General features: G+C 47.5%; 1 protein-coding gene across 3 annotated transcripts in view; it reads left to right on the plus strand.

Annotated features, from left to right (window-relative positions):
• LOC132818645 (pre-B-cell leukemia transcription factor 1-like) overlaps nt 1–26,538 on the plus strand; it is a 381,714-nt gene that overhangs the window by 262,461 nt on the left and 92,715 nt on the right. The gene's annotated exons all lie outside the window — the stretch shown is intronic.

Here is a 26,538-nt window from a genome sequence, read left to right on the forward strand (position 1 = left end):
CCAGAGCGGCCTCCAGGCCTCCAGAGCCTTTAGGGAATGCCTGTGCAGGCTAGAGTCAAGGCCTAGTGCGGGCTGGAGTCAAGGCCTGGTGTAGGCTAGAGTCAAAGTCTGGTGTGGACTGGAGTCAAGGCCTGGTGTAGGCTGGAGTCAAGGCCTGGTGTGGGCTGGAGTCAAGGCCTGGTGTGGGCTGGAGTCAAGGCCTAGTGCGGGCTGGAGACCAGGCCTGGTGTGGGCTGGAGTCAAGGCCTGGTGTGGGCTGGAGTCAAGGCCTGGTGTGGGCTGGAGTCAAGGCCTGGTGTAGGCTGGAGTCAAGGTCTGGTATGGGCTGGAGTCAAGGCCTGGTGTAGGCTGGAGTCCAGGCCTGGTGCGGGCTGGAGTCCAGGCCTGGTGCGGGCTGGAGACCAGGCCTGGTGCGGGCTGGAGACCAGGCTTGGTGCGGGCTGGAGACCAGGCCTGGTGCGGGCTGGAGACCAGGCCTGGTGCGGTCTGGAGTCAAGGCCTGGTGCAGGCTGGAGTCAAGGCCTGGTGCGGTCTGGAGTCAAGGCCTGGTGCGGGCTGGAGACCAGGCCTGGTGTGGGCTGGAGTCAAGGCCTGGTGCGGGCTGGAGTCAAGGCCTGGTGCGGACTGGAGGCGAGGTGCAGCATGGAATGGGTTGAGAAGACTGGTATTCTGAACTCTTTATTGCTCTATTTCCTAATTTATTCCTACAAGCTGTAATGCTGGCCTTCTTATTTCTTTATTTTACTAATTTTGTTTCCCTAAGAAATAGGGGGCATGGTGGCTCAGTGGTTAGCACTGCTGCCTCACAGCACCGGGGTTCGATTCCCACCTTGGGCGACTGTCTGTCTGTGTTGAGTTTGCATGTTCTCCCCGTGTCTGTGTGGGTTTCCTCCCACAGTCCAAAGATGTGCAGGTCAGGTGGATGAGCCATATTAAATTGCTCATAGTGTTCAGGGATGTGTAAGTTAGGTGCATTGGTCAGTGGTAAATGTAAGGTAAAAGGGTAGGGTTACTTTGCGGAGGGTCAGTATGGACTTGTGACACTGTAGTGATTCTTATTCTATGAATTTGTACTTAGGAATTGGTACCTCATACCTAAGGAGGCGACTTGTAAACTTTTAATCTGAGTATACATGACAATGAAGCTAATTCTAATTATTAAGGCTGATATAAACAGACACAGTAGGAGGAGCATGTCATTCGGCCTCTTGATTGTACCTTGTCACTCAGTACCTGATCTGATTCCAGCCTCCCCACTGTTGGCCCTTTGACTCCCTTGTCAATAAAGAAATGGCCAAATTCAGGCCCCAAAAGGATCCTGGGGCCTACTGCTGCCTGAGGTTTCCACTGCCTGTGTAGTATTTCGCTCCTGAGCGCAGGTGGGTAGGTGTGTGTGTGTGTGTGTCAGAGTTTCAGACAGCGTTGGAAGTTTTCAGCGAAACGACGGTTTCATTCTCTGCCAGACAAAACAGGCTGCCTTATCATCGCCAGGTTTCAGCCAGGCCTCCCTCATTATCATGGAAATGAGGTGTCCCATCAAGACTTATCTCCTCGGCGCGTCCACGTGGTCTCGAGCTGATAGGGAGCTGGGGATTATCACACTGAAGGGGACTGATAATGGTTGCTCATTGTCTCGGCAGAGTGGAGACCTTTAATCAGTCAGCAGCAGATTTTGTTGTCAGTGGGGTTGCTGTAATCAGCCTGGCAGGCTGGCTGGCTCACAGAGAGTTGCGACTGAGCTCTGGACGAACAGATCTGCTGCTGATTCTCAGTCTGCACCCCACAGCAGCAGGCCACTGGGACTCTGCTCCACGCTGTCTCACAGGTTACACAGAGGCAGACGGGAGGGTTGACCCTGAGCTGGGTTTGCGCTGTCACTCTGTGTGAACACTGATTTTTCACAAAGGCAACTACCAAAGCTCCCTTTAATGTTCTCTGGGAGAGCTGGGTGCTTCAGGTAAAAGCACCATCACCCTTCATTCAAAAGCAAGATACCGTGGTGGTATATCATGGGTCTGTTAATCCAGAAACTCAGCTAATGTTCTGTGAACCTCAGTTTGAAAGCAAACAGTGGATTTTTGAGTTCAATTTTTAACAAAAATCTAGGTTTAAGCATCTACTGATGACCATGAATCCATTGTCGATTGTCGGAAAAACCCATCTGGTTTTCTAATGTCCTTTAGGAAAGGGAACTGCCTTCCTTACCCAGTCCGGCCTACATGGGAATCCAATCCCACAGCAATACAGTTGACTCTTAACTGCCCACTGGCAGTAAATGCTGATCCAGCCAGCGATGCCTACATGCAAGTGAATGAATTGTAAAAAGTCTGAAATGAAACCAGAAAGTGCTGGAGAAACTCAGCAGGCCGGGCAGCATCTCTGGGGAGAGAAGCAGAGTTAACATTTCGGGTCCACACCTTCGTTACTGAAGAGGGATCGCTGGACTCGGAACACTCGCTGCCTTTCTCTCCACCAATGCCGCCAGACACTGCCGTGTTTCTCCAGCAACTGCTCGTTTACTTTGTGTAGACATCAAACTCCAAAAAGTTCAGAAGCAAACTAGGTTCCTGGTGCCAGAAACGGTTTGATTTTATTGTTGAAGTTTAAATACTGAGAAGAATGTCTCCCAGTCAGTCACTTCTTCAAATATTGGTATGCCTGGTCATCTCAGTAAATAGAAACCACATTTTAAAATTTATAGTGATGCATTTATGATGAGAAATAGAGTTCTGAATATTAATTACTTGGGGTTATTATCACGGTATGTTTTTTTAATTCCAATGATTGATGGAAGCCCTACAGTGTGGAACCAGGCCATGTGGCACACCAAACCTTTCAAAGAGCATCCCATTCAGACCCAACCCCCTGCCCTATGCCTGTAACCCTGCATTTCCCATGTTCATAGAATCATAGAGATGTACAGCACGGAAACAGACCCTTCGGTCCAACCCGTCCATGCCGACCAGATATCCCAACCCAATCTAGTCCCACCTGCCAGCACCCGGCCCATATCCCTCCAAACCCTTCCTATTCACATACCCATCCAAATGCCTCTTAAATGTTGCAATTGTATCAACCTCCACCACATCCTCTGGCAGCTCATTCAATACACATAACACCCTCTGTGTGAAAAAATTGCCCCTTAGGTCTCTTTTATATCTTTCCCCTCTCACCCTAAATCTATGCCCTCTAGTTCTGGACTCCCCAACCCCAGGGAAAAGACTTTGTGTATTTATCCTATCCATGCCCCTCATAATTTTGTAAACCTCTATGAGGTCACCCCTCAGCCTCCGACGCTCCATGGAAAACAGCCCCAGCCTGTTCAACCCCTCCCTGTAGCTCAGATCCTCCAACCCTGGCAGCATCCTTGTAAATCTTTTCTGAACCCTTTCAAGTTTCACAACATCTTTCCGATAGGAAGGAGACCAGAATTGCACGCAATATTCCAACAGTGGCCTAATCAATGTCCTGTACAGCCACAACATGACCTCCCAACTCCTGTACTCAATACTCTGACCAATAAAGGAAAGCATACCAAACGCTTTCTTCACTATCCTATCTACCTGCGACTCCACTTTCAAGGAGCTATGAACCTGCATTCCAAGGTCTCTTTGTTCAGCAACACTCCCATTGGCCCATCTGGTCCAGATCCTGTTGTAATCTGAGGTAACCCTCTTCGCTGTCCACTACACCTCCAATTTTGGTGTCATCTACAAACTTACTAACTGTACCTCTTATGCTCATATCCAAATCATTTATGTCAATGACAAAAAGTAGAGGACCCAGCCCGATCCTTGTGGCACTCCACTGGTCACAGGCCTCCAGTCTGAAAAACAACCCTCCACCACCACCCTCTGTCTTCTACCTTTGAGCCAGATCTCTATCTAAATGGCTAGTTCTCCCTGTATTCCATGAGATCTAACCTTGCTAATCAGTCTCCCATGGGGAACCCTATCGAACGCCATATAGGTCACATCTACCGCTCTGCTCTCATCAATCTTTTTGTTACTTCTTCAAAAAAACTCAATCAAGTTTGTGAGACATAATTTCCCACGCACAAAGCCATGTTGACTGTCCCTAATCAATCCTTGCCTTTCCAAATACATGTGCATCCTGTCCCTCAGGATTCTCTCCAACAACTTGCCCACCACCGAGGTCAGGCTCACTGGTCTATAGTTCCCTGGCTTGTCTTTACCACCCTTCTTAAACAGTGGCACCACGTTTGCCAACCTCCAGTCTTCCGGCACCTCACCTGTGATTATCGATGATACAAATATCTCAGCAAGAGGCCCAGCAATCATTTCTCTAGCTTCCCACAGAGTTCTCGGGTACACCTGATCAGGTCCTGGGGATTTATCCACCTTTAATCATTTCATGGCATCCAGCACTTCCTCCTCTGTAATCTGGACAATCCACCTAACCTGCACATTTTTAGATTGTGGGAGGAAACTGGAGCACCTGGAGGAAACTCACGCAGACACAGGGAGAATGTGCAAACTCCACACAGACAGTCGCCCGAGGCTGGAATCGAACCTGGGATGCTGGCGCTGTGGGGCAGCAGTGCGAGCCACCGTACTGACCAAATTTCAGTTCAACTGTTTTCTCGATATTTCAAAGCAAGCTCCACCGACAAAGTTCTCACACAGAAGTAAACCCCACGATCGCTCTCCAATGATAAGAATCTTAAAAATTCAACATTCACAATGCCGTTAGAAGGGAATTCCAGGAGTTTGACCCAGCGACAGTGAAGGAACGGCGATATATTTCCCAGTCAGGATGGCAAGTGGCTTGGAGGGGAATTTGAAGGTGGTGGTTTTCCCATGTATCTGCTGCCCTGGTCCTTCTAGATGGAAGTGGTCATGGGTTTGGAAGGTGCTGTCCAAAGATCTTTGGTGAATTGCTGCAGTGCATCTTGTAGATATTACACACTGCTGCTACTGAGTGTCAGTGGTGGAGGGGGGTAGATGCTTATGGATGTGGGGCCATTAAACAGGCTGCTTTGTCCTGGATGATGTTGAGCTTCTTGAGTGTTGTTGGAGCTGCCCCCATCCAGGCAGGTGGGAGGGTATTCCTGACTGGTACCTTGTAGATGGTGGACAGGCTTTGGGGAGACAGGAGGTGAGTTACTAGCCACAGTATTCCCAGTCTCTGACCTGCTGTCGAGGGCCACTGTTTATGTGCTGAGTACAGTGGAATTTCTGGTCAATGGTGACCCCCAGGATGTTGATAGTAAGGGATTTATTGATGGTAACACCCTTGAATGCCAAGGGGTGGTGGTCAGATTGTCTCTTATTGAAGATGGTCACAGCCTGGCATTTGTGTGGCACGAATGTTACTTTCCACTTGTCAGCCCAAGCCTGGATATTGCCCAGATCTTGCTGCATTTGAACCTGGACTCTTTCGATGCTTGAATGAGATTCTTTTTTAGTTTAAGATGAAGTGTAATCAAAGGGTACCTAATTTCAAACACTAGCAACACCATGGGGTTCTTTTCCCTAGAGTTTCGGAGGCTGAGGGATGACCTTATAGAGGTTTATAAAATCATGAGGGGCATGGATAGTGTAAGGGGTGGAGGGGGCCCAGAACTAGAGGGTATAGGTTTAGGGGGAGAGGGGAAAGATATAAAAGGGACCGAAAGGGCAACATTTTCACACAGAGGGTGGTGTGTGTATGGAATGAGCTGTCAGAGGAAGTGGTGGAGGCTGGTACAATTGCAACATTTAAAAGGCATCTGGATGGGTATATGAATAGAGAGGGTTTAGAGGGATGTGGGCAAAGTGCTGGCAAATGGGACTTGGTCTGATTGGGATGTCCGGTCGGCGCAAATAAGTGGGGCTGAAGGGTCTGTTCCATGCTATATGATGCTATAATAATGACTGGGTAATGCTATTTTGGTATGTTGATTGCGAGATACATCTTGGCCAGGGTGTCATGGGAATTGGGGTCACTCCTCTCCTCTGAAATAATGCTGTGCATGGACCAGAGAGAGAGAGGCTTATACCCGAAACGTCGACTCTCCTGCTCCTCGGATGCTGCCTCCGACCTGCCGTGCTTTTCCAGCACCACGCTCTCGACTCTGGTCCCCAGCATCGGCAGAGCTCACTTTCCCCAGAGAGAGAAGCCCAGGCCCTGCTTTGCCACCTCGGCTGAGAGGCAGCTCTCCGGCAGAGTGGGGAGCCATCCTTCAGCCTTGGATATCCCATCGCGTCTGAAACGCTAGGGAGCGCATCGACGCCGGCCAGGCCAGGCCAGCGGGGGGAAAGGTCGTTCACCCTCCTTGGTCGAATAGCCAGCTGGCAGGAAATTCCCCATGAATGACCACCCCCCGGGTCCCATTGCTCACAAAGAGCGGGGAGGCAGAGCTCCTTGTTCATTAACAGTAGTTCAGAAAGAGAAAGGGGAAACTCCGCCTCATCGATGGGTCCATTTGTAACTAGCTCCCCCTCCCACCCCACCACCGTGCTAAATCAGCGTCATTCACGCAGAATGGGTTTACATTAGCTTTGGCTATATCCATCCTGTGACCAAGGCCCGAACTGTGTCAGTGCTGTCTGTGGGAGTTTTCTGTGCACAGATTGCCTGCCATACTCCTTTGTGATCCAGCTGTGACTAGTTGACCCCTTGTGTCAAGTCCACAGCCGTCATTGGGGATTGTACAGTTGGGATAGAAGGATAAGATGAAGCATCTGTGAGTGTTGTGCTACAAGGGGATCGATAGCCTAGTGGGCATTATCACTGGACTGTTAGTCTGGCGACCCACCTAATGTTCTGGGGGTAAGGGTTCAAGTCCCGTCAAGACAGCTGGTGGGATTTTATTAGATTACTTACAGTGTAGAAACAGGCCCTTCGGCCCAACAAGTCCACACCAACCCGCCGAAGCGCAACCCACCCATACCCCTCCATTTACCTCTTTGCTAACACTACGGGCAATTTAGCATGGCCAATTCACCTGACCCGCACATCTTTGGACTGTGGGAGGAAACCGGAGCGCCCGGAGGAAACCCACACAGACACGGGGAGAACGTGCAAACTCTTATTTGGATCCAATAAGAACCTGGAGCCTAATGGAGACCATGCCAATTGTCAGAAAGCACCCATCTAGTTCACCCATGCCCTTTAGGAAAGGGAAGTTGCCATCCTTACCAGGTCTGGCCTACATGTGACTCCAGCCCAACAAAAAACATGGCTGACTTTTAAACTGCCCTCTGGGCAATGAGAGACGGTCAATAAATGCTAGCCCAGCCAGCGACTCCCATCTCGCGACAGAATAATAATAACCCTCCTCTATTCAGACTGCTTTCTGCTGGCAGAGTTTCAACCGTGTTCTGACCCGCAGATGACCCCAATCCTCAGCAAGGATCCAGGGTACAGCTACTCTCTCTGAGGAATGATTGGGTTGGTGGCAGAATGTCCGATTGCTGCTTCAGTGTTGGAAGTGACGCTGCGGGGCCTGAGAGTATGACCTGCAGAGGTTAGTGACCGGGCCTGGTGCTCAGACTTGCCCCTGATCAGGTTTAGGTTTATCTAGGCCGGATACAGTTACTGAGTTGGAAATCTATTTGTTTCCAGAACTCCCTATTAACAGGCCGTCCAATGGCATGTAACGTTATTGACAAGCGCATCCCTGGAAAATGTAGGCTAAGTGACAGGTTTAGCCAATAAGCTCAGAGGCCAGTGACACCCATGGCCATCTATTGAATGAAGGAGCTTAATGGTAGACTGGTTGCTATGGGCTCCAGGCTCTTCTGCTCCGCCCTCTTTCCCTCTCTTCTCTCGGTTTTCCTTCTTCATTTTGCTTACCTCGTGTGAAGAGTGCGGTCACTGCGATGGCATTGGTGCCGATGCAGCCTGGACTCATGGCTGCTGCAGCAGAGGTGAGTTTGGGCTCCAACTGGGAAGTTTGGGCCTAGTGGCGTCGGGTGGGGCTGAGTCAGTGAGGTGGCGGAGGTGGGTTTGGGCTGGTGGCATTAGCAGCCACTGCTTTGGCGAGGTCTAGCAAGGGCTCATGGAGGCAGAAACAAGATGGCGGAAGCAAGATGGCGCCAGACAGTGGCAACTCTCGTTCTGGCAGCACAGCAAGGGGGCGCATGTCTGGTGGCAACAGGCCCTTGCCTGAGCCCTGAGCAAGAAGGACTGTAAAGTTGATTCTCGGTTCTTTACTTTTCTATCTTCGTACCCTATGTTATGGTTTATTTTTCTGTGTTTTAAGATGGTGCCAGAGAGAGGCGACACCATACAACGCTTTTCGCTGTAGTTTGCACGTGACAAGTAAATGAATAAGATAAAATCTAAAATGCTATTGGCCTGATTTCTTTCTGTTGGCCAAGTCATTGATATATTTTATGCTGCGCTTTTTAAAAAGGCGTTTGAACTTTCTGTCAAGTTTCTGAGGTTCAGAGATGCCCCATCGCACGTCACCTGGTCAATGAATCCAGAGAGCTGGGGGGTGGGGGGGGGGGGGGGGGGGCTTTGGGGTAACAGTTCCCTCAGGACGACTCCAAGAGGAGTAGGTGGATGTAGATTTTTGTTGACAGTAGATGTTGCTGAGTGCAGTAGATGGCCCATATGCCTGTAACCAGAGAGGGTGAAGGCTACGGAGAGAGAAACGTGAGCTTTTGAAGCTGTTTGGATTTTAGTAATATTGGTTTGATATTAATTCATTCAGTATTTTACCACTTACAATTTATTCTGTCATCCAAGATGGCGCCAGAACGTGGCCACATTATCCAGTTTACACTGTATCCAGGAACGAGTGACAATATAATAAATATTTCTAAACAGTATGCTTTAAAAGTATATTTACATGAACTCTGTGTACATATCTGGGAGCATACCTTAATATTAGGCTTAAATTTCTTTACAGTTGTCTTAAATGGGTCACTGAGGATATCTGTTCAACAGAGTGATTGTCAGTGGGAACTCAGTGAGAGAATCTACAATGGAAGGGGAGGCTCAAAGCAGGAAAGGACAGCCTGTTCGGATAAGGTGTAGTCTATAATCAGAGACAAAATTAATTGGCACTTGGAAGAGAACGGAATTATGTTTGACAAAAGTGATCGATCCTTTACTGAAGGAATGGAGGGAATTGTTGAGGGTACAGCAATTGATGCCATGTATGTGGTGTTCAAAGAGTGTTGGATAAAATGCCCTGTTGTTGACTTGTGAGTATAATGCAAGCCTGTGGGTTTAAAGGGACGGTGGTAACATGGAGACAACAAGTGGCTACACACTTGATTGTCAGACAAGAGGATGCACTGATTTTCTCCAGGGATAGGTGTTGTGATGAGAATTTGTGTGTGTTTGTGTCTGTGTGTGTGTGTATTTGTGAGTGTGTCTATGTGTGTGGCTAAGTTATTGTGTGTGAGTGTGTCGGTGTGAGTGTGTGTGCTTGTGTGTGTGTGTGTGTGTGTGTGTGTTCATCACATTAGGAAGCTTGTGCCAGACATTAGAATGGCACATCATCAGTTTCTCTACCCCCTTTGCTCTTGCACTGCTATCAGAAGTATAAAAACCATCACCATTTTCCATTTCCCTTTCAGCTTTGAGAGTCATTCCAGATTGAAAATGTTAACTCTGTTTCTGTCTCCACAGGTGTTGCCTGACCTGCTGAGTTTCTCCAGCTATTTCTGTGTTTGTTTTGATTTTCCATGACCCACAGCATTTTGCAACTGCAAGGTTGGCACAGGCAGCTTAGTGAGTGGGTGTAGCAATTGATATGCAGCCTAGAAAACTGATTGGATTGGAAGACTAAAGAGTGCAGTGTATTTTAGGGACAGTCGCTGGGGGAGTAGATGTGCAGAATTCTTTCAAGGTGGACAGACAAGGTGACGCGGCTTTTAGTCCAGAGAAAGTTCACTCAACTGATCCCGGATTTGGAAGCACTGTCTTATGAGGAGATGCTGAGTAGGTTGAGTTTGTACTCAGTGGGGTTTAGGAGACTGCGAGGAGACCTTATTGAAACATGAGGGGAGGTTATTTCCCCTTGTGGGAGATTTTAGGGACAGAGAACATTATCTCAGAATAAAGGGCCACCATTTAAGATGAGAGATAACTATTTCCCTCGGAGGATAGTGAATCTGTGAAATGCTTTACCCCAGAGGGCTGTAGAGTAGGTTAAGTATATTCAAAGCTGAGATGGACAGACCTTTAATCGGGAAGGGAATTGAGAGTTATGGGGAAAAGGCAGGCAAGTGGAGTTGAGGGCTATCAGGTTCATGATCTCACTGAATGACAAAATCCACTTGACGGGCTGAATGGTCTACTTCCGCTCCCAAGCATTACGGTCTTGGAATGTTCTGGCTAACGTGAGGAGTGGGGTTTCACGAGTGAGTGATGGGTACGGCAATGCAGGGATTCTGGGCTCCTTCAACTGGCGTCCATCCAGCAGTTTTTTTTTCCCAAGGATTTTGGGCTGGAGATAAGTGAAAAAGGAAGCTGGTGGATAGGGAACGGTTATCCTACATCCACACCATATCTGGCTAAAGTCATGAAGGCTCCATAAATTCTGTGAGCAGCCTTGTTCAGTGTCCCTTGTTGTCCTGACTCGAAATATGAAAGGGTTGACAGTTGAGGGTTGAGGCAGGAGGTTCAATTTAGGCATTGTCTAGGTCTTCCCGCCATATTCTCCACATCGCATCTATCCTCCTCTCTCCTTACGACCTGACACATCCATGTTTGTTTAGCACTCTCCCAGCAACGGTACTGTTTTAACATATTGCTGCGACGCAACTGGCGATCATGTGATCAGATCATTTACTTTACCAGTCCCTTTCGATGTCCCCCACGTGGACCACTGACCTGTGCTTTCAGTGGGTCACCCTCGATAGGCAGAAATGGCAACATGTCAATCCCTGAGGGAGATATCCTGGTCTTTCTTGTCTGCCCGTTTCCTCATGAATATTCGTGAAGTTAGGGGTTCAGGCACATAATCCTTTGAGGTCTGTGTCAGGGTGGTCAGGGAAGGTGTTCAGCATGCTCGCCTTCATTGCTCAGGCTTGGAGGTGGGATGTCAGGTTGAGGTTGTATAGGATGTTGGTGAGGCCTCCTGTAGAATTCTGTGTCCGGTCCTGACCACCCACTTATGGGAAGGATATTATTGAGATGGAGAGGGCGCAGGAGACATTCACCGGGGTGTTGCCAGGAATGGAGGGTTTGAGTTATAAGGACAGACTCGATAGGCTGACTGGAGCGTAGGAGGTTGAGGTGTATAAAATCATGAGGGAGGTATAGATTAAGGTGAATGTCAGGTGTCCTTTTCCTTGAGCTGAGGCATTTCAAGACTAGGGGGCACATTTTTTTTTGGGGAGAGGAGAAAGATTTTAAAAAAGAAACGAGTGGCAATTTTCTTTTTACACAGAGAGTAGTTTGTGTGTGGAATGACCTTCTAGAGGGAGGGTGGGTACAGTTTAAATGTTTAAAAGACATTTGGATAAGTACATGAATAAGAAATATGTGGAGGGATATGAGCCAAGCGCTTGCAGGTGGGACTAGTTGAATTTGGGACGATGGTGGACACAGACTGGTGGACTGAAGGGTCTGTTTCTGTGCTGTATGTCTCTATGACTGTATGAGCTGGGAGGTGTTCCTGCAGCACCAGACGCCCCAACCCCTGGTTCGAGGATTCAGCAAACCTTTCTCAAATTTGTTGCATCTGTGAGCGGTGTGCCACAATTTTGATGGTTTGACTGAAATGGGGAGACTCTTCTCCACGCGTTGCAACATTAAATTGAACTGTTTAACCCAGCTCCCTCTATGGTCAATCACAACCCTTCTCTACATTAAAGGTTAGAATAAAAATATGTATCAACCAGGCTTCTTAAAACAACTTTGTGCTTGTTATTACTGCAGTTCCACAAGGATCGGTGCTGGGCCCTCTAATTTTTGTCATTTACATAAATGATTCGGATATGAGCATAAGAGGTACAGTTAGTAAGTTTGCAGGTGACACCAATATTGGAGGTGTAGTGGACAGCGAAGAGGGTTACCTCAGATTACAACAGGATCTGGACCAGATGGGTCAATGGGCTGAGAACTGGCAGATGGAGTTTAATTCAGATAAATGTGAGGTGCTGCATTTTGGGAAAGCAAATCTTAGCAGGACTTATACACTTAATGGTAAGGTCCTAGGGAGTGTTGCTGAACAAAGAGACCTTGGAGTGCAGGCTCATAGCTCCTTGAAAGTGGAGTCGCAGGTAGATAGGATAGTGAAGAAGGCATTTGGTATGCTTTCCTTTATTGGTCAGTGTATTGAGTACAGGAGCTGGGAGGTCATGTTGCAGCTGTACAGGACATTGGTTAGGCTACTGTTGGAATATTGCTTGCAATTCTGGTCTCCTTCCTATCGGAAAGATGTTGTGAAACTTGAAAGGGTTCAGAAAAGAATTACAAGAATGTTGCCAGGGTTGGAGGATCTGAGCTACAGGGAGAGGCCGAACAGGCTGGGGCTATTTTCCCTGGAGCGTCGGAGGCTGAGGGGTGACCTTATAGAGGTTTACAAAATTATGAGGGGCATGGATAGGATAAATAGACATGGTCTTTTCCCTGGGGTGGGGGAATCCAGAACTAGAGGGCATAGGTTTAGGGTGAGAAGGGAAAGATATAAAAGAGACCTAAGGGGCAACTTTTTCACACAGAGGACGGTACGTGTATGGAATGAGCTGCCAGAGGATGTGGTGGAGGCTGGTACAATTGCAACATTTAAGAGACATTTGGATGGGTATATGAATAGGAAGGGTTTGGAGGGATATGGGCTGGGTGCTGGCAGGTGGGACTAGATTGGGTTGGAATATCTGGTCGGCATGGACGGGTTGGACCAAAGGCTTTGTTTCCGTGCTGTTCATCTCTCTGACTCTAACTAAAATCAGTTTAACATTTTGATTGAACGTGTTAACAGATGATTTGTAGTATTTGTTTCTTTTGACATACTTAAATGGGTTCAAGAAAAGAACAAAAATGGGTTTCTTCTCAAAGACTTATGTTAGGAACAGGAACCTGTTGGTTAGTTTGTGAAGGAAAAGAAGAATATGCTGAAGACTATTCAGATTGCTGTCAAGCTGGCATTCTGATGCACGTAGACCAGGTATGCGCAATGGTCTCTGAAGTCTTGGCAGATGCAGCTTGCTCAGGAGAGATAATATTACCAAGTCTTCCAGACACCTTGTAGGACAGTTGTATTTCATTCTGGACTCACAAGTGTGCTTCAGAAAGGCGGGAGATGAACTAAGAAGCCTGTTCCTCAGCAGGTTTCTTCCAAAACTGACATCCAAAATGTTATCCTCACTGAACAACCATAAAAGCTGGGCAAGTCATTTCTAATAACTGAATTCATGCGTTTTCCTAGAAATGTCTTCTTTAAAGAAAAGTCTAATATGACTTTTTTTTCTCACAAAACAGCCTGGCACCTTCAGAGCTTGAAATAAATCATTTTTTCCACCATCTTTCAAAGCTCAGGTCCTCAAAGAACAATATGAAGAGAAGTGATGTGGTTGGCAGGAAGAATATGGACAGACAATGCAAAGTCAGGGGTTCAATTCGAAAAGGGGCAGAGGGACCCATGTGTATATGCAATAAAACAAGGAACCGCAGATGCTGGAGATCTGACGCAGAAAGTATTGGTGAAACTCAACAGGTCTGACAACATCCGTAGGGAGAAAGCAGAGTTAACATCCAATGACTCTTCATAAGAACAGGTGTTTATGTGAACTGGAAGGACAAATGGGGAAGGCCTCATTCCTAATGAAGGGCTTATGCCAGAAATGTCGATTCTCCTGCTCCTCGGATGCTGCCTGACCGGCTGTGCTTTCCCAGCACCACACCCTTGAACCTGATCTCCAGTGTCTGCAGTCCTCACTCCCTCCTAGTTAATAAAGCATACTGTACCCTTGGCTTTATTAATCAGAGTATAAAATGCAAGAGCAAGGGGGTAATGCTAAACTTGTATAAGATACTTTCAGACTGCAGCTGGAGTATTGTGTACAGTTCTGGACACCATATTTTAGGAAGGGTGTGCATGCATTGGAGAGAGACCAAAAGAGCTTTACAGGAATAGTTCCCATGATCGAAAACTTGCGTGTTGAGGATGGATTGAAGGAGCTACTGGGTCCACTGCTTTTCATCATTTATATAAATGATTTAGATGTGAACATAGGAGGTATAGTTAGTAAGTTTGCAGATGATACCAAAATTGGAGGTGTAGCGGACAGCAAAGAAGGTTACCTCAGAGTACAATGGGATCTTGATCAGATAGGCCAATGGGCTGAGGAGTGGCAGATGGAGTGTAATTTAGATAAATGTGAGGTGCTGCATTTTGGAAAAATAAATCTTAGCAGGACTTATACACTTTTTAAAGATGAGGTTAGATTCTCTATAGTGTGGAATATAGTGTAGGGGAATAGGTTTGGGTGGGTTACTCTTCGGCCCAACCAGTCCACACCCACCCCTCCAAAGAGTAACCCACCCAAACCTATTCCCCTACACTATATTTGCCCATGACTAACGCAACTAACACTTTGGGTCAATTTTAGCACAGCCAATTCACCTAACCTGCGCATCTTTGGACTGTGGGAGGAAACCGGAGTACCCGGAGGAAGCCCACACAGACACGGGGAGAATGTGCAAACTCCACACGGACAGGCAGGAATCAAACCCAGGTCCCTGGTGCTATGAGGCAGCAGTGCTAACCACTGAGCCACTGTGCCACCCACTTAATGGTAAGATCCTGGGGAGTGTTACTGAATAAAGAGACCTTGGAGTGCGGGTTCATAATTCCTTGAAAGCGGAGTAACAGATAGATAGGATAGTGAGGAAACTTACTAACCATAGCTCCTGTGTCCACATCCAAATCATTGATATAAATGACGAAAAGCAATGGAACCAATACCGTTATCAATACATCCTGAAGTTTTCTAAGATGGGAACTATTGTTTAGTTTATACAGTGGAATACAGTGTTTAGTTCTGGTCTCCCTGCATCAGGAAGATTGTTGTGAAACTTGAAAGGGTTCAGAAAAGATTTACAAGGATGTTGCCAGGGTTGGAGGATATGTGCTACAGGGAGAGGCTGAACAGGCTGGCGCTGTTTTCCCTGGAGCGTCGGAGGCTGAGGGGTGACCTTATATGGGTTTACAAAATCATGAGGGGCATGGATAGGGTGAATAGACAAGGTCTTTTTCCCCAGGGTGGGGGACACTAGAGGACATAGGTTTAAGGTGAAAGGGGAAAGATATAAAAGGGACCTAACTTTTTCACACAGAGGGTGGTACATGTATGGAATGAGCTGCCAGAGGAAGTGGTGGAGGCTGGTACAATTACAGCATTTAAACGGTATCAGGATGGGTATATGAATAGGGAGGGTTTGGAGGGATATGGGTCAAATGCTGGCAAATGTTACTAAATATATTTACGATTTCAGAACAGCATGGACGAGTTGGACCGAAAGGTCTACTTCCATGCTGTCCATCTCGAAGATTGTAAGTTGGAATAGCATCAGGCGGATTGCTGAGACTGTGCTCCGAGTCTGTCAGGAGCTTCATGCAGCCTCACTGCTGGAGTTGCTGACAGGGACTGTGTAAGGTCCTGTCTGCACTCCACCACACGGCTGCTCTCTCCCTGCAGACCTCCGTCACTATCTGTTAAATGAAGACAGGCAACTGAACGTGCTGAGATGAAGAGAGGCAGAAATTCTCCTCTCTGTCTGTGCCACTGTCACTTTCCATTCAGAGGGATGGAGACCGGATCAGACAGGTTGCACTGTGTGAGTGCGAATGATCCTATCCCCTTCCAGTCTCCCCTCACCGATGTCTCTCTCGTTCCGATCAGTGCTTGTGATGGATGTACACTTCCTGGCCCCTTCGAGAGAGAGAGCCCCAGGCAAGCGTGAACGTCGACAAACTCGGGATGTTCTATCGAGTGCGGCATCGGCAAAAAAATCCCACAGACTGATATCGAGGAAAATGGAAAGGCCCTTGAAGCTAAGAACAAAAATTTAAAAACAGACCTCCAGAACGGAAGTGTTTTGGGCGTTTGGTCAAGGCTGAGATTGCTTCTAGAGGGCAGGGTGGAAGGGAGTAAGAAAGAGAGGTCAAATAATACGCAAACCAGGAGGAAGCCATTCAGCCCCTAGACCCACTTCCACCATTTCATACAATCACCTTGGACTCACGTTCACTTTCCTCCCTGCTCCTCTTAACACTTCCACCCCATACTAATTAAAGATCTTTCTCCTCCTCAAATTTACACGCTATACCAACGGTGGCTCAGCGGTTAGCACTGCTGCCTCACTGCGCAAGGGACCCGGGTTCAATTCCGGCCTCGGGTGACTGTCTGTGTGGACTTTACACATTCTCCCCCTGTCTGCGTGGGTTTCCCCCGAGTGCTCCGGTTCCCATCGGTGTGCAGGTTAGGTGAATTGGCTGTGTTAAATTGCCTGTAGCGTTTAGGGACGTGTAGGTTAGGTGGAGTGTCCATGGGAAATGACAGGTTTCCCATGGACACGCGCGCGCACACACACACACTCCCATCCCTACAGCACCCAGCTTTATACCAACAGAGTCCCCTGGTGGTCTGGACGAGATCTCGATTTCCCTCGCACACATCTCTGTGGAAGGGTACAATCCAATAAAGATGTGACCCTTCCCCTTAACCAATGGGTCGTGTATATAATCTGCTTGACGTAGAAAATACCCAACGATCCGCGCTCTGGCCTGAGCCTCACTAAAGGGCTCTGTCGCTGTTTTGATTTCTTCCAATATCTAGTTGTCGATGAGTTTCTACGCCTCTGGTACCTGTGTTCAAACCTCAGCAGAGCTTAGCGAAGTAGCTGGCTCTTTCTGACACTTTGGGTATGAGACATATATCAGTGCGCGAGAGAAGCTAACATAGTGTCCCATGTTTGTAGCATTATGGCAAATATATTCAGCATCTGTGTAACTTTCATCCTCACTCCCAATCACCCTTGTACACATTCAGGCATATTTTAATTTGCTTTTATGGGAGGATACATTTAAAAGCATCTTTATTCCCCCAAACGCTCTTGGCCAAGTAAGGCTGCCTGCAGTTCCAAAGTAGAGCACCACTGAGGAGTCAAGCTTTCAGCAGGGGTACAGGAGGCTAAGGAAATTCAGAATGTCCACAAAGACTCTTATCAATTTGTATAACTGCAGCATTGAAAGCATCCTATTTGGGTGTATCACAGCTTGGTTTGGAACTGGTCTTTGGCAACTGGGGCCCTACACTGCGAGAAACTACAGAGAGAGATGAACATAGCCCAGTCCATCAGGCAAACCAGCCTTCCTTCTGTTGACTTCCACTGATTCCCAGTGCCTCGGGAAAGCAACTCAATCAAAGAGCCCTTCCACTCCCATTATACTGTCTTGCACCCTCTTCCATCAGGCTGGGGATATAAACGGTTGAATATACATAATAACAGATTCAAGATCTGCCTTTTCCCAACTGTAATTAGACTTTTGAACAGACTTCTCAAATGTCAATGTTGATCTCTCTCTCTCTCTGCACCTTCTCTGCGGCAGTAGTACTGTATTCTGGTCTGCTACCCTGATGCACTTTATATGGTGCAATTTGTTCTGTAGAGCAAGCAAAACAACACTTTTCACTGTATCTTGCTACATGTGACAACAACTAATCAATCAAAAATGGGTCAAACCTCATGCCTCCTCCCTCTGTACATCACCTGAGCGACCAAGATATTGAACTGTAGGAGCTTTCATGTCCAAGTCTAATCTCTCTCTCTGTCTCTCTCTTTCTCTCTCTCTCCAACTTGATCATTTTCCCTCCAATGCTCAGACACTGAAGCATTCCTAACCGTCATCCCACCAGAAATTGCGCTCGGTCAGCTGACAATTTTTCCTCAGTATTAGCTCATTGGTTACAGCTATTCCTCGTGCTCAGTAAAATCTAACTCAACTTCACTTCCCTTTTGTCATATTCTCTGATTTCCCTTTTGTACTTGATAGACCCTTCCATCTCAGCCTCACATATACACAACGATGGCTCACCCACACCCTCCAGGGTAGAGGTCGCCATCCTTGGAATGACAAGGTTCCTTCCTCCTCTCAATCAGAGATGATTGGCTCCTTACCCTGAGACCAAATGCCCCCAGGGTTCCAAGATCCATTCCCCCCCCCCCCCCCACCTGGCGATGCAGCCTGGCAGGCTCTACCCTGTGAACACCCCTCTCCAAATCTATGTTTCAATGAAGCAGCCTCTCACTCTTCCAGACTCTAGAGAGAGTAGAGCCATCCAATCAATCTCTCCCCAGGAATCAATCCTTTGTCGACATCAGTGATGTCCTTGGGTGGTGCCTGACCTCATCATAGAGGAAGTCTTCCTCTGAAACACCTACCCCCTTCGCTTTCATTTCCATATGGTCCATAACTGAGATACAAGGTCTTCATGAGTTGAGCGTTCTCTCCCTCTGTCCTACTAGTGATAAAATGGTGCCCTGCTATCACCATTGACTGTATGGTCTTGTTGCCTTGTTTAAGTGCTGTCTGCCTGATTCTATGTCCCAGTCATCATTGAATTCCCTCGTCCTCAGGCACAGTGAGTCAGCTTTCTCTGGTCCAGCAATGGCCAGACACAATGTGAAGAGATAAGAAGGATCCTGTTCCTTGAGTCATTGTCCAGCCATGAGTTAGTATGGTAGAACCAACTGAGTTAGAATCTTGGAGTTGAATCATCACTGCAGAGATAGATACAGACACATCATCGAGTCTAAAGGTTCTGACTGTTCTGGCAGCTATCTCCTCCAAGGCTTAGTCAACAAGGTCACTCTCCATGGTGAGCGTTAATGTCCCCCACCCAGACTCCATTCAGTAGGCAGCTTCTTCCAATATGGAGGAGCACTGATTCATCTGTGACTCCGCGAGGTGACTCTGCGTCCACGTTCAACTCGATGTCCGAAGGCTTCATGGTGTCCAGAGTCAATGTTGACCACTCTTGGGGTCACCACTGTGTCAACACCACTGGTGAAACAGTCCAGTTGGAGGGACAGGATTTATTCAAGGGATGTCTCTGGAGCTGTCTGGGATATCAGCCGATCGCCACACTCACAGAATCCTACCTACGTCTGGATCTGCCATCGGCACTCTGCAACACAGCAACGCCACCTTTGGCCCTGGTGTTAGTGAGGAATGCTTCTCAGGAGGTGGATGGACCGTGTAATTCCTAACCATTTCACAGGGCCCCATTGGGATCTGAGTGGCGTGGCTTTCTGGTGTGACACATGAACTGAGAGTGCAACTCAGTGAGGCACTTGGAGTGTGCCTGTTGGACCCGGGTGGCTTACATTGAGCAAGGATGGAGAGTTAGAATATGGATGACTTTTCCTTACACAGTGGTAATGACACACCCTCTGAGCTAGCTGATGTGGAGTCAACGGAGTTTAACAGAGACTGGACTGTCATTTTCTGCCCCACTATTGCTGGGATTGAGCAATTTTCTGGCATTGTGGAAAATATTCATTAAGTAGTGATTAATCTGGGGAAGGTGGTTTCAGGAAACGAGGCCTAGATAGGCCTCCCCAGTGCTCTTCCATATTTGGGTTCCTTTCCCCCTGTGGTCAGAGGTATTCTTAATGTCCCTTTGAATTTACCTCTTTGTAAATATGTTGAAGTTAATTCTAATCTCCCCAATTTGATTTCAAAATGGTTTATTCTAATTCAGTACACTAACAAACTTAGAGCAGGAGGCCGTTCAGCCCTTGAAGTCAGTCTACCATTGAGAAGACTATGCCGAGTTGAAATGTGGCCCAAGCTGTACTTCTCCAATATACCCTTTGACTTCCTGATTATTTCACGGAGTCAGGATTTCACAGATGTGGCAGTGTATTGTGTCGGAGGTAAATAACTCGGCAGGTTATTGAAACAGGAACCTCCAGTCAATTTCATGGTGCTTTCTCAAACGTTGATTTGCAGTGGCACCAATTGGTCATATGTGTCTGTGTGTGTGTCTGTGTGTGTGTGGGTGTCTCTGTGTGTGTGGGTGTCTCTGTATGTGTCTGTGTGTGTGTCTGTGTGTGTGTCTATGTGTGTGTGGGTGTCTCTGTGTGTGTGGGTGTCTCTGTATGTGTCTGTGTGTGTGTCTGTGTGTTTGGATGTGTGTCTGTGTGTGTGGGTGTCTCCCTTTGTGTCTATGTGTGTGTCTGTGTGTATGTGTCTGTGTGTGTCTGTGTATGTGTCTGTGTGTGTCTGTGTGTATGTGTGTGTGTGTGTGTCTGTGTATGTATCTATTTATATGTTTGTGTGTGAATGTGTGTCTCTGTATGTGTCTATTTATATGTTTGTGTGTGGGTGTGTGTCTGTGTCTATGTCTATGTGCATGTGTCTGTTGTTATGCATGTGTGTGTCTGCCTGTGTCTGTGTGCATCTCTGTTTCTGTAACTGCGTGTGTCTGTGTATCGATGTGTCTGTGTGTGTGTATGTCTGTTTATTTGTGTGTGCGTTTGTATCTGTGGGTGTGTATCTGTGTGAGCGCGTGCACGTTCATGTCTTTTTATTTGTGTGTGTATGTGTGCCTGTTTGTTTATTTGTGGGTGTGTCTCTGTATTTGTGTGTGTGTGTGTGTTTTCATTTCAGTTTATTTGTGGGTGTGTTTGTATTTGTGGGTGTGTATCTCTGTGTATCTATTTGTATGTGTGTGTTTTGTATCTGTGGGTGTCTATCTAAGTGTGTGTGTGTCTCTGTGTTTGTGGGTGTATGTATCTGTGTGTGTCTATGTGTGTGTGACTGCGTGTTTGTATCAGTGTGTGTGTGTTTTTGTATGTGTGTGAGTGAGAGTGTGTGTACATGTATGTGTATAAGAGAGAGTGTGTGTGTTTGTATCTTTGTGTGTGTTTGTACCTGAGTCTGTGTGTGTGTATCTGTGTGTGTGTGGGTATGTGTGTGTGTTTGTATCTGAGTCTGTGTGTGTGTATCTGTGTGTGTGTATGAGAGAGATGGACTTGCTATGCTGCAGCCAGGCTGTGGAGGTGATGTTTCTGGCTCGGGCCTATAGCATGCTGATCGGTGTCAGTAGAGGCAGGCAGAGTGGTCACAGAGGGGGTGAAGCACCGAGTGACCTATTATGTGCCCGCTCAGTCTGCCTCTGTTAGGCATAGGCTCCAGTGACCAGAGTCAGAACAGGAGCTGAACTCTCTGCCCCAGGTGGCATTGGAGTTGATTTATTGAATTGACACTGACATTTTCTGTCTTTTTCACTGGGTTTCGTGTTGTAGCCTCTCTCTGTTCTGTCCCTCTCGCTGGACTTAATATGGCCGCCATGTTATTGGCACATTTGCATACGTACAGACTTAACCCTGTGTATTGGGCCATGGTGATGTGAGCAGTCCAAACTGACAAACAGGCAGCTCACTTCCTCCATAGCCAGTGAGATCCTGTTGTGCACAGTGGTCAGAAATCATTCTTTCGTTGTGAAGTTTGCCATCTCAAAACAGGCTCCTGCTCATTCCCATCACCGCATGAACCAGGGGGTTTTGGACTCTGTATCTCTCAGGAACACTCCACCTTGTAATTCACAGCCATTCATTAATCCCTGTCTGCAGGCTGAGAGAAACTATGTACGTTCACTCTCCCTTTCACCCTCTCATTCAAATTCACAAAAACATAGACACAACACTTATACAGACACGTGCACCCACGCAGACAGACAGACACACAGATACACATTCACATATGCACACAGACATATGTGCACTTACACAGACACACTAATACGCACACACATTCTCACACATACAGAAACACTCTCACACACACACACTTTCTCTGACACACACACAGTCGATCTCACAGCCACACACTCTCTCACATACACACACTCACCCACCACAAATACACACTCCCACAGACACACCGCCCCCTTACACAGACACACAGGCACACAAATGCACACTTTCACAGATGAACCCACACACATGTGCATATATACATACACACACTCTCACACTCCCACCCCCCCCCACACACACGTGCATATATACATACACACACTCTCACACTCCCACACCTCCCACACGCGCACATATATACATACACATAATCTAACCCTCCCACCCCCCACACATGCACATATATACATACACACACTCTCACTCTACCACCTGCCCCCACACGCGCGCATATATACATACACACATTCTCACACTCCCCCCTCCCCACACTCACGTGCATATATACATACACACACTCTCACAGTCCCACCCCCACACATGTGCATATACACATACACACACTCTCACACTCCCACCTCCTCACACTCACGCGCATATATACATACACACACTCTCACAGTCCCATCCCTCACACATGCGCATTTATACATACATACACTCTCACACTCCTACCCCCCCCCCCACACACACACGCAAGCTCACACTCTCTCAGACACAGTCTCTCTCTCACACACACATGCGCACACATGATGTTGGCGTGAGCAGATTGGCCTGGATGGAGTATTGGCTCATCGGCAGGAAACAGCGAGTGGGATGCGCGCTTTTTCAGGATGGTGACCTGTGACCTGTGGGATTCTACATGGACCAGTGCTGGGACTGCACTCTCTATAATAAACATGACAGCCTGGAAGGAAATGAAGTGAACTATAGCCGAACGTGCAGATGTGTGGGTGGAAAGGCAGGTTGCCTGAGGAATGCAAATAGTTTACATAAAGATATTGATAGGTTAAGTAAGTGGACAACAAGTTGGCAAATGGAAAATGGGAAGTTGTTCATTTTCAAGGTCAAAAGGGAGAATAATATTTAAATGGGAAAAATTGCAGAAAGTTGTAACACTAAGAGTCTTGGGGGGGGGGGGGGGGGGTCCTTGTGCATGAAATACAGAAAGCTAGCACATAGGTGCAGCAGGTAATCAGCAATGCTAGTATAATGTTGGCCCTTCGTTCAAAGGGATTGGAGTGTAAGAGTAGGTAAGTCTTACTGCAACTGGTGGGACTTCACTGGGAGGACCATGGGCAGGGTTGGCCCCCTTATTTAAGAAAATATATCATTTAATAGGAGGCAGTTCAGAGACGGTCCGCTGGGATGATCCTCGATATGGAGGGATTGTCTTATGAGTAAAGGATAACCGGGTTGGAACTGTACTCACTGGAGTTTAGGAGAATGAGAGACGAGGCAGATTGGATTCCGAAGGGGCTTAACACGGTCAATGCTGAGAGGAGGTTTCCCCTCATGGGAGAGTCGAAGACCAGAGGGCATTGTCTCAGAATAAAGACGCACCAAGTTAAGACTGAGCGAGGGGGAAGCTTTCCTCTCAGAGGGTGGTGGGTCTTTGGAATTCCTTGCCACAGAGAGCCGTGGGGGCAGAGTCCTCGTGTACATTTAAGGCTGAGATGGATTCTTGATCAGTGAGGGAATCAAGGGCTACAGGGAGAGGGCAGGAAAGGGGATGGGAGGAATGTTGGATCAGCCCTGAATGGCGGGGCAGGCTTGAGGGAGCCTGATCCTGTTCCTGTTTCTTATGGCCTTAAAGACAGAGGAGCTATATTCCGAGCCCAGAGGTAGGTTCCAATAAGGGCATTTTAACTTTTGTTCTCCACTGGTTATGAGAGTTCCATGCTCTCCTGGACTGGTGCCTTCTGTTAGAAAATCTACTTCGCAAATCGGCTGGTAATGTTATTATATCATGGTTATCTCTGTTACCCATCTTGGAAGCAGGCTTATAGGTGTTGGTTTGAAGGGAGTGACATAATGAGGGGAGCCAGCTTTGTTAAACTGGGCTTTAATAGCTGTCAAACCTGCTCAATGAGATCGAGGTTCGCTCGTACAAGGAGCACAGAAAGGGAGCCGGGGGTACAGCAAGCAGCTGTATGTTAGTCTTCATACCCCAACTTTAATCCTCCCAACATTCGAGAAATCTTACTACCCTGTGTATTGGGCTTTTGCGGCTGGAAACAAAATGTGTGCAGTCTTCTCTCGATACGCAAGGAAGGGTCTTCTTAGCAAAGTTCGCTCGTCTGGTCACCGGGATGAGGTGGGGGAGTGTTGTCCCACCTTGAGAGGCTGAGTAAATTGGATCGATATCCCCTGAAGGTTGGAAGAATGAAAGGTGGTCTCATTTGGAGATAGTTAAAAAAAATCATGCAACACCGGGTTGTAGACCAACAGGTTTATTTGGAAGCACTAGCTTTCAGAGCACAACACACCTGATGAAAGAGCGTCACTCCGAAAGCTAATGTGCTTCCAACTAAACCTGTTGGACTATAACCTGGTGTTGCGTGATTTTTAACTTTGTCCACCCCAGTCCGACACCGGCATCTCCACATCGTTTGGACATGCAGGATCTCCAAGGGGGCTTAACAGGATAAATACTCTGAGATTGTTTCTGCTGGTGGGGGTAATCTAAAACACGGGGTGAAGGGCCGCAGTTTCAGGATAATTAATGGTAGCTCACTTTTTCCTCGGATTTTAGATTTCAAGACGAGAGGGCACATTTATAAGGTGAGAAGAGACAGATTCAAAAGGACATGAGGGGCAATTTTTTGACAGAGGGTGATTTATGTGAGGAATGAACTTCCTGAGAAAGTGTTGGATGTGGGTACAGTTGCAACGTCTAAGAGACATTTGGATAAGTACATGAATTGGAAAGGTTTGGATGGATATGGGCCAGGGGCAGGCAGGTGGGATGAGTTTAGTTTGGGATTATGGTCGGCATGGACTGGTCGGACCGAAGGGTCTGTTTCTGTGCTGGATGACTCTGTAAAGGGACCAGTTGTTTAGGGACTGAGATGGGAATAAAGGGTTTGTGAATCGTCTGTCCCCGCAGGTTATGGGTGCTTCAACACTGAGACAGGGACAGAGAGGTTCCCTCACAGAGTCGAGGGATGCAAGGGGGGTGAGTAAGCTCGAAACAGGAGTTGAACGCGATGATCGAGATGTGTGGCACAACGGGTTCAGTGGAGCTGAACGGTCTATTCTTGCTGATATTTGTGTGACCAAACTTGAGATGTTGTGCGCATTAACCTCCAGACTGTGACACCCCAGCATGGAGTAAATTGTGTCATTACAACTGCCTGAGACACGGGAGGTGGATCACCACAAATTGCGGCTAAAATTAGGTTCGTTTTGAGGAGCTCTACCCTTCGTTTTGTTTCAGTTTGAGTTGATTCGCACATCGGCAAACTGCAAACAAGAGCCATTTTCGCCCAAAAAAATGTCTTTTTAAGTTTTACTTAGCAAAGCATTCGGCAGGATATTTAAAATTGGTTCTTACAGCGGGAAATGGGGTTATCCCAAAAGTTCTCCACTCGTGAGTAACTCAATGCTCAGTAACTGACTGAAAGTAAACTGGATGAAGGGACGTGTTCTGGCACGGTGGTAATGTCCCCACCTCTGGACTGGGAGGTCCGCGTTCATCTCTGAGCAGGTTGGAAAGAAAATATATAGGGCTGTCAATGGAAAGCACTGGCAATTTGAAAATAAGAGACAGAGTGGACAGACAACTCCTGTGAAAAGAGAAATGGAAGTTGACATTTCAGAACAATGATGACATGGAGTAGGATTTGAGCAAATGGAGCACCGCTGCCTCACAGTGCCAGGGACCCGGGTTCGATTCCAGCCTTGGGTGACTGTCCGTGTCTGTCTGGGCTTGCTCCGGGTGCTCTGATTTCCTCCCACAGTCCAGAGATCTGCAGGCCAGGTGGGTCAGCCATGGGGAAATGCAGGATTTACAGGGACAGGGTCTGGGTGGGATGCTCTGCAGAGGGTCAGAGTGACCTCAATGGGATGAATGGCTTGCTTCCAGACTGTAGGGATTCTCTGATTCTAGGATAGAGGAGCGAGATGGTAAGGACTAAAGGGAAGGCCAGCGATAAGGTGGACAGCAGGAGAGATACACTGGCAACACTAAAGAAACTAGAAGGTATGTCCAGATGAGGTGTGAATGCAGGATGACAGGATAGAGACATAAACGAGGGGAGGGGTGATGAGCCAAAATTATGTTGTGTGTGACAAATTGAAAAATGAGCCCCTGCTCCTTAATCTTGCTGCAAGCGTCACCAAAAGCTGCTGGTCTAGTGTGGTACTGGGAGCTGAGGCTTGTCAGATAATCCTTGCCCCATTCCCCTCCCTGACGTTGAATTGGAGCTCCTGGTCATTCTCCTGCACTCGTTCAAACCTGAGCATGGGTCAGCTCTCTGCGGTGGCCTCTCTGATACCGCAGAGGGTGTGTCTGTGTGACAGGTCAATGTCCACGGGAAATGGTTTGGAGGTGATTTCCATCCGGCCGGGTCCGGGCCGGCTAATTCTACCGACGAAAGTCACAAGTGCGTTTCTTGATTTGGTAATGGGTTGAGACTAGACCACCATTCAGTACCCCGTCCCGCATTAAGATTCAACCACATTGCAGTGGGTCTGGAGTCACATGTAGGCCAGACCATGTAAGGACCGCAGTTTCCTTCAAAGCTTTGATGAACCAGATGGGTTTTCGACAATTGGCAATGGATTCACAGTCGTCCTTAGACTGTTAATTCCGTAATTATTTTAAAAGTTGCGTCCAAGTTCCACCATACGCGG

This window comes from Hemiscyllium ocellatum, chromosome 9, assembly GCF_020745735.1.
Source record: "Hemiscyllium ocellatum isolate sHemOce1 chromosome 9, sHemOce1.pat.X.cur, whole genome shotgun sequence".
Lineage (NCBI taxonomy): Eukaryota > Metazoa > Chordata > Chondrichthyes > Orectolobiformes > Hemiscylliidae > Hemiscyllium > Hemiscyllium ocellatum.